We start from the raw sequence: 9,783 nt of genomic DNA on the forward strand, positions 1-9,783 counted from the left end.
CAACGAGATTGAGTGATAACCGGACAAAGTAATGAATAACGACTCTTGTAAATACCTTTGCAAGTGGCAAGGCAAGTGGATGGTTGATCAAACAAGAAACCAAGTGATAGTTAGGAAGGAATGGCTAGTTAATTATATAGTTAACTAGGGATGATCTCATCTCACCACAAATCACCAACACATGGCAAATGGTGAGATCATCTTCCACTAACTCCTTTGTTTATTATTAACCTAGCAAAATATCAAGACAACCCATCATTATCCACCACATTATTCCACCAACACAAGAAAGCAAAAGCATTTCCTCCCCCATTTCCATTGCTCTCGGCCAAAACAGAACCAGCACACTAAAACTACTATATCTCCTTCATTTCTCACTCAAATATTCTGTTCTATAGCTCGTTGGAAAGGTATTGAGATGACCTACAACTCTTGTTCACAAGTCTCGTCCAAATAATCAAGGTAAGACCCTTATTTTTACAGTTCTTTAAATCGGACTTTTAGAAACTTCAAAGCCTAACTTTGTGTTCTTGATTTCTTTGAAAAGATCAAGCTTGTAGGAGGCTCCCTAAGGCTTCCTAGCAACTTAACACCTCCCAAGGAAGGTATAAACTTCAAACCCTAGCCTTTACTTTATTTGTTAGTAAGTTTAATGGTTGGTTTTGTGAAATGAGAAGCATGTATTGTGATTATTAGTAGTTTGGTTTGATTTGGAAGTGTTTTGGTAATTGAAGCTTGATTATAGTTCATAGGTCTTGATTGTGGTTGTTTTAGTTGAAAACCTTGGAGATTATGGACTGATGTGGTATGGTTTAGGTGAAGTTTTTTTGTATTGATGGTTATGAGTTGGTTGGTGGTTAATTGGAGTAGTTTAAACATTGGTAATCGCGTAAACATAGCCGTCGTAATGTCCGATTTACTTTAGACTGCTTTTGTTCATAACATTTGGACCCGAGAACTCCCTGCTAGATTATGACCATTACCATTTTTAGATAGTTCATGTTACGAGCTTCGTTTTGATATGTAGTTCGTTTGATTCCGATGTACGGTTTAGGAGAAACGACCGTTTTAAGTAACGGCGTTTCGCGAACGAAACTTTTCCCCTCGCCTTACTTTGAAACATAGGTTAAAGATCAAAAAGGGTTAATTAGTGTATGAAACAATTATGGTAAGAGTGTTAGGCAGTTGGTAAGACACTCGCGAAGGAATCGCCTAAACTTGTAATGGTTAAATTATAAAAAATGGTGGAGCCGAGGGTACTCGAGTGACTTAAGAGAATCAGTAAGCGCAAAGCGAGCGTTAGAGTCTAAGGTAGTTAGAGTATAGATTTACAAGTGACTTTGGTTTAATTCCAACTTACTTGTTGTTTATAGGTTACCAGACTCGTCCCGAGCCTTTTATCACCCCCAATCGCTCAGGCAAGTTTTCTACCCGTTATACTGTTGTTGTGATGTATATGTGTATATGCATGATCTTGTGATGAATGCATATTTGTTATTAGCAAATTCTTGCGATATATTGTAGCATGTGATATGATATATATGCATGCCTGTTTCGTATTCTTGATTTATATATCTGTTGGTTCAAATGCTTATTCGTTGCATAATACCTATGCTAGAGATAAGCGGTATTTGCGTACACCCTTAGTATAGGGGATCAAAGTGTGAACTTTTTCTAAAACCGGGAGGCGAGACTCCCGAGTATAATATATATTTATATATATATATATTGATATAGTTTTTAAAACTATTAATCGATTAAGGTTTATTCGATAACTTTATTTTATTTAATGAAAATTATTACGAATATTCATTCGAGGGCTTATGACTCCTTTATTTTATTTAATGAATATTATTACGAATATTCATTCGAGGGCTTATGACTCCTTTATTTTATTTAATGAATATTATTACGAATATTCATTCGAGGACTTATGACTTCTTTATTTTATTAAATGAATATTATTTTGAATATTCATTCGAGGGCTTATGACTTCTTTATTTTATTAAATGAATATTATTTTGAATATTCATTCGAGCGCTTATGACTTCTTTATTTTATTAAATGAATATTATTTTGAATATTCATTCGAGGACTTATGACTCCTTTTATTTTATTATTTGAATATTATTTGAATATTCATTCGAGTGCTTATGACTCCTTTATATTATTTATTGAATATTATTTGAATATTCATTCGAGGGCTTATGACTCAGTTTATATTATTTAATGAATATTATTTGAATATTCATTTGAGGATCTATGACTCTGATTATTTGCTGAGATATATTCTTTATTTTATTGAAGAATAAGGTGTCGATAATCAAACTTATCTTTGATTATTCAAATAAAGATAGTACTTTCGTATAAGTATATCTTTGGTTATTTAATACTCATTTCAAGTATAAGTTTTAAAACTTCTACTTCAATTATTTTTATAAAGATTATTCTTTATGGGAATATTATTTAAATAATAATATTCAGATATTTTCTAATATATTGGGACTGATTTATTTCATTAAATCGGCATTACTCCAAACACTCTTTAAAGTGTTTTCGAGTCTTCAAAATGATTTTAAAAAGTTAGAGCGGATCCCAAAACTCATTTTTATATTTAAGATCTTCCTTTTAAAGGGGATTTAAATGCTCGTTCAAAACTTGAGGGATCCGGCTCAGTGGTGTATTTTACATTCGCAACGAGGTTGCTGTTTTGAGAAAACATCTTGATTACTTGCCCATCATTCGGGAAGTAAGTTCATCTATTTGAGTCGGCATAAGCAACATGGGCTCAGTAGGCGTCCATGAAAGTGTAAGTGGCTCAGTGGGAGTCCATCAAATGCGTAAGTGGCTGAGTGGCAGTCCAGCATAAGGTCCTATTACGGCCAGGGTGATGACCAGTGGGGAATTCGTCCATCTACTAGTAGAAAAGGTTACTTATTGGTATCTTTGCCTGATCAGCAAGATATCAGATTTATGCCAAGGTTTTCTCTTTTCCAAATTCATTGGATATTGCAACTCTGTTTATAATTTTCATAACAGAGGTTTTCAAGGAGTGTATGAAATGTATATATATAGGTGTATATATATATCGGGATTTAATGAAGTATCTCGTAACTTCATTATTTATAATGATATTCAAAGAGTGAATCTATTCAAATATTGTCTTGTAGTCTCATCTATGTAATGGACTTTTGAACTGATTATAACTTGAACGATGGTAGTTCAAGTAATATTTGGAAAAGATATAAGTATCTTGTAACTTCATATTTTCAACTTATATCTAGTTAATGATTATCTTATGCATATCAAAGATTTTCAGAAAAACGTTGAGATAAGGGTAGATATATGAGATCACCTTGCAATGATATTTTTATACAGTTATAAACTGGAACTCTGTGTATATTATGCATGGAAGAGGACTTCCAAGATTTTGAAAAGTATATATGTATATATACTGAATATTTTGCGACTTCATCGCATTAAGATATCAAACTTGGTTCATTTCTTTTGACCAAGACTTTCATGAGTACTATGAGAAGGCTCATATATTATTAATCATTATACATATTATTTTGGTGGGCTTGCTGCTCACCCTTGCTTTCTTCTTTCATCACACAACAACAGATAGAAAAGATGAACATGACCAAGCTCCCGATTCGCAAGCGGTTAGAAAACGTTATGCAGTCTTGTGAAAGCGTTGATGCCGCCGTAGCTAAGGTAGGAGCTACCAATAGGCTAGGTTTTCAACTATTGATGAACCAGACTTATGTATAATATGAATTGTAATAATAACAAGGAATATGTAAATTTATTCAGAACCTTTTTAAGGTGTAACGGTTTATAATTGTGGAATATAAGGACTTGTGTTATTTTTGAGTGTTCATCTCTGAGACTATAACGTGTGGTGTGTGTGTTTATTGTGGGGTCACAGTACAGAGTAGTTGATTATTTATTAAGATTGGGTGTTATTAATGGAAATGGAACTCGTGACAACCCGGATCCCCGACCCCGGATTTGGGGGTGTTACACTCCCCGATGGTAAAAAACCCCTCCCCTTCAGAATCGGCTTCCCCAACAGCCTAGTGTACTCCTCCTCTGCGGCTCTGTCAGTAAATCGAGGTCTTGCAGCAGTACCCCTCGATGAATCAGCAGTACGAACTGTGTTGCTGCTGTCAATAGTGCGTGCTCTCTTGGGTGCCATTGATTCGTGAATAAAAGTGTGTAAGAACTGATTTTTGATGTTTGTGAGAGGGTTTAAGTGTAGGAAGTTTTGTGGGAGATATGTAGGATAGGTGTATGTATATATAGGGTGTGGATTAGATTAGGGTTTGGGAATTAAGGGTTAAAATGATGGGGTAGTGGGAACAAATCGTGGGTTTATGGGCTAAAACTATTTTTTGTTTTTTGTTTTTTTTTTCTGAACTGTAAAAAAAATTCTGGTACCCGACCCCTGAGCGGTCGCTCAGCAAAGCTGAGCGGGCGCTCAGCTTGCTGCGCGGTCGCTCAGCAAAGCTGAGCGGGCGCTCAGGGGGTCACTGGAATTTTTTTTTTCAGCCCCTGTTTTCTGATTTTTTTGTGTTTTTGGATAGGTTATTAGCTTCTAAGGGTTCCTGTAACAACAATTCATGGGTTGCCTCCCACGCAGCGCTTCTTTTTCGTCATTAGCTTGACGTTTCGTACCCTTCTCAAGTAGTCAACAACATGGCACTAACCACTTCTCGGTTTGCCATGTCCCCATAGTAGTGTTTCAATCGCTGACCGTTAACCTTGAATGCTTGGTCCGGATCATTCTCAAAAATTTCCACCGCTCCATGTGGAAACACAGTTTTGATAATAAAAGGTCCAGACCACCTTGATTTCAACTTCCCAGGAAAAAGTCAGAGCCGAGAGTTGAATAAGAGAACTTGTTGCCCTGGCACAAATAACTTAGGATGTAGCTTCCTATCGTGCCACCTCTTCACCTTTTCCTTATACATTTTATTATTCTCGTACGCTTGAAGTCGAAATTCATCAAGTTCATTAAGCTGAAGCATTCTTTTCTTACCAGCTGCATCTAAATCCAGGTTCAACTTCTTCAATGCCCAGTAGGCCTTATGCTCAAGCTCCGCAGGTAGATGACATCCCTTACCGTACACCAACTGAAACGGTGACATCCTAAGTGGAGTTTTGTATGCTATTCTGTAAGCCCAAACAGCTTCATCGAGCTTTAAAGACCAATCCTTCCTTGACGGACAAACAACCTTCTCTAGAATGCGCTTTATCTCTCTGTTAGACACTTCCGCTTGACCATTTGTTTGCGGATGATAGGCAGTAGCTACTCGATGATTCACATTATAACGCTGCATCATAGAAGTGAACTTACGGTTGCAAAAATGCGATCCTTCATCACTTATGATTACCAGAGGTGTTCCAAACCTTGTGAAAATTTGCTTATGAAGAAAATTTAGCACTGCCTTTGCATCATTTGTCGGTAAAGCTTTAACTTCGACCCATTTTGAGACATAATCGACTGCCAGCAAGATGTACTGATTATTGCAAGACGAGATAAAAGGCCCCATGAAATCGATTCCCCACACATCAAAGACCTCGACTTCAAGCATCACATTTAATGGCATCTCATCCTTCCTTGACAAATTTCCCACTCTTTGGCAACGATCACACCTTAAAACAAACTGATGAGCATCCTTGAACAAAGTAGGCCAGAAAAAACCTACTTGCAGAATACGAGCTGTCATCTTCTCACCACCATAGTGTCCACCATAAACCGTGGAATGGCAGTCTCGTAATATCCCCTCCGTCTCACAGAACGGGATACATCTCCTGATGATCTGGTCAGCACTCTGTCTAAAAAAATATGGTTCATCCCACATATACCACTTCACCTCATGCAGAAACTTCTTCTTTTGAGCGGATGTCAAATTAAGAGGCATTATATTGCTGACGAGATAGTTTACAATATCTGCAAACCATGGTTCTTCCTCCTGAATTGCAAACAACTGCTCATCCGGAAAAGATTCATTGATTGACGTCCTATCTTGTGAAGTAGAATCGGGATTCTCCAACCTAGAGAGATGGTCAGCTACTTGATTCTCAGTACCTTTTCTATCTTTGATCTCTAACTCAAATTCCTGAAGTAAAAGCACCCAACGAATGAGTCTCGGCTTCGAATCCTTCTTGGAAACTAGATAGCGAATAGCTGCATGATCAGTGAATACTGTTACTTTCGTACCAAGTAGATACGATCGAAATTTCTCAAAACCAAAGACTATAGCCAAAAGCTCCTTCTTAGTAGTGGTGTAGTTCAATTGGGAACCATTTAAAGTCTTACTCGCATAGTAGACCACATGGAAGAGGTTTTTCTTGCGCTGTCCCAGAACTGCACCTACCGCATAATCACTCGCATCACACATCATCTCAAACGGTTCTGTCCAATCTGGTGCTGTAATAACTGGTGCAGTGATCAAACTCTTCTTGAGAGTCTTGAATGCTGCCAAACATTCATCATCAAATTTGAAAAGCACATCTTTCTCAAGCAAATTGCACAACGGCTTAGATATCTTTGAAAAGTCCTTGATGAATCGCCGATAAAAACCCGCATGACCAAGAAAACTACGGATTCCTTTCACAGAATTAGGTGGGGGAAGATTTTCAATGACTCCCACCTTGGCCTTGTCCACCTCCAGACCCTTGCTAGAGACCTTATGCCCAAGGATAATGCCTTCACGCACCATAAAATGACATTTCTCCCAATTGAGCACCAAATTAGTTTCCACGCATCTTTTGAGTACGGCGCGCAGATTATTCAAATTTTTATCATATGAGTGTCCAAAGACGGAGAAGTCATCCATGAACACTTCGACGTTATTTCCAATCATGTCAGAGAATATGGCCATCATACATCTCTGAAAAGTGGTCGGGGCGCCACATAACCCAAACGAAACTCTGCGAAAAGCAAACATGCCAAATGGACAAGTGAAGGTAGTCTTTTCCTGATCCTCTGGTGCAATACAAATCTGATTATACCCGGAATAATAATCCAGAAGACAAAAATACTCATGACCCGCCAATCTGTCAAGCATCTGATCAATAAATGGAAGAGGGAAGTGATCCTTCCTTGTGGCTTTGTTCAATTTTCTATAATCCATGTATACTCTCCATCCTGTAACTGTTCGAGTAGGGATGAGCTCATTCTTTTCATTTGCGACCACAGTGATACCTCCTTTCTTAGGTACACATTGTATGGGGCTCACCCACGAGCTGTCAGAAATAGGATAAATGATGTCTGCATCAAGCCATTTCAGAATTTCTTTCTTCACCACTTCCTTCATGATGGGATTCAGTCTTCGCTGCTGTTCCATAGTTGGCTTACTACCTTCCTCTAGCAGAATTTTATGCATATAATATGAAGGACTTATCCCCTTGATGTCTGCTATGGTCCATCCTATAGCCGATTTGAATTCTCTCAAAATCCGTAAGAGCTTGTCTTCCTCACTACCTGAAAGGTCAGATGAAATAATAACAGGTAACGTAGATGAATCACCTAAAAAAGCATAGCTCAAGTGTTCAGGTAATGGCTTGAGCTCCAAGGTAGGTGCTTCCTCTATTGATGGTTTGAGCTTCCCTTCAGCATTCTTAAGGTCAGAAGTACCAAGAGATTCAAATGGTATGTCCAGCTTTCGCTTCCAGGGAGAAGCGTTCAGATATTGTAATTGCTCTTTGCCATCTTCATCATCACTGTCAAAATCCCCCACTAAGGCCTTTTTCAATGCATCAGACATTACCATGCGATCGAGTTCCGAAGTAACCGCGGAATCAATCACATCCAATTTTAAGCACTCCTCATCTTCTGTAGGGAATTTCATTGCCTTTAATATATTGAAGGTCACATCCTGATCTTGGACCCGCATAGTAAGTTCACCTTTTTGCACATCTATTAAGGTACGGCCAGTAGCCAAGAAAGGCCTTCCCAAGATTATGGGAATCTTCTTATCTTCCTCAAAATCCAGAATAATAAAATCTGCAGGAAAGAAGAGCTTATCCACCTTGACGAGCACATCCTCAACTATACCCCTTGGGTAAGTAATGGAACGGTCAGCCAATTGCAGCGACATGTATGTGGGTTTTAGATCAGGCAGATCCAGCTTTTTAAAGATCGACAACGGCATCAGATTAATGCTTGCTCCCAAATCACAAAGGCACTTGTCAAAAGTCAGATTGCCAATGGTGCAAGGAATGGTGAAGCTTCCTGGATCTTTCAGTTTTGGTGGTAACTTTTGCTGCAGAACAGCGCTGCATTCTTCCGTGAGAGCAACGGTTTCAAGGTCATCCAGTTTCACCTTCCTTGAAAGAATAGTCTTCATAAACTTCGCATAACTAGACATTTGTTCAAGAGCCTCAGCGAAAGGTATATTGATGTGAAGTTTCTTGAACACCTCCAGAAACTTCCCGAACTGTCTATCCAGCTTTTGTTGCTGCAATCTCTTAGGAAAAGGTGGTAGAGGATAGAGCTGTTTCTCCCCTATATTAGCCTCAGGCTGAGTGGGTTCAACAGTAGTCTTCCTTGGTTCCGCCGCTTTCTCCTTTTGCTTAGATTCTTCATCTCTAATTTCAGCTTCTACTTCTTTTGCCTTTTCAGCATCAGCTACTTTTCCAGACCTTAAGGTAATAGCCTTGACTTGCTCTTTAGCTTCCTTCCTGCCTGGTACTTCCGTGTCACTGGGAAGAGTGCCAGGTTGACGATTGAGCACTGCATTGGCTAATTGACTGATTTGATTTTCCAAGGTCTTGATAGAAACCGCTTGACTCTTGCACAACAGCTTAAGTTCCTCAAAATCAGCACTAGTAGGTGCAGCTGTACTTCCCTGTTGAGGATATGATTGCCTTATAACATACTGCTGTGGTTGCTGGAATCCAGGTGGGTTAAACTGTTTACTCACTCCTTGCTGATATGGTGGCTGAATAGCATTCTGATTATCCCCCCAGCTGAAATTTGGATTATTTCTGTTGTTAGGATGATAGGTCGCTGGCACAGGCTGCTGTTGTCGCTGATAATTATTCACATACTGAACAGATTCATTGACAAGAGAACACTGATCCGTAGCATGAGAACCTGCACAAAGCTCACAAACCATAGCTATTTGATTAACTCCATATGTAGCCAGAGAATCAACCTTCATTGATAACGCTTGGAGCTGGGCTACAATAGCGGTGGCTGCATCAACTTCCAGAATACCTGCTACCTTGCCTGACGTCATCCTCTGAGTTGGGTTTTGATGCTCATTTGCAGCCATCGTCTCTATAAGATTATACGCCTCAGTATAGCTTTTAGCCCCTAAGGCGCCTCCAGCTGTTGCATCGAGCATGGGCCGAGATTGGGCCCCCAAACCATTATAGAAACCAGTGATCACCATCCAATCCGGCATTCCATGATGTGGACATTTTCTCAACATTTCCTTGTAGCGTTCCCAAGCCTCGCACATAGACTCTATAGGTTGCTGCGCAAACTGAGTAAGAGCACTCCTCATAGCAGCAGTCTTTGCCACCGGATAAAACTTCACCAGAAACTTTTGCGCAAGATCTTGCCACGTAGTGATGGACCCATCTGGTTCAGAATGTAACCAGTCTTTAGCCTTGTCCCTCAGTGAGAATGGGAAAAGCCTCAACTTGATAGCCTCATCAGTCACGCCATTATACTTAAAAGTGCTGCAGATCTCGACAAAATTCCTTATGTGCATGTTGGGGTCTTCAGTTGCCGCTCCTCCAAAAGAAACAGAATTCTGCACC

General features: G+C 39.2%; 1 non-coding gene across 1 annotated transcript; it reads left to right on the forward strand.

Moving 5' to 3' along the window:
* Nucleotides 1–9,420: 9,420 nt before the first annotated feature.
* On the forward strand, nucleotides 9,421–9,527 carry LOC141675693 (small nucleolar RNA R71). Its single transcript, XR_012556333.1, has one exon. It is a non-coding gene; the product is annotated as a small nucleolar RNA R71 (small nucleolar RNA).
* The last annotated feature ends 256 nt before the right edge of the window (nucleotides 9,528–9,783 follow it).

The sequence above is a fragment of the Apium graveolens genome, chromosome 7 (assembly GCF_009905375.1).
Source record: "Apium graveolens cultivar Ventura chromosome 7, ASM990537v1, whole genome shotgun sequence".
NCBI classification, from domain to species: domain Eukaryota; kingdom Viridiplantae; phylum Streptophyta; class Magnoliopsida; order Apiales; family Apiaceae; genus Apium; species Apium graveolens.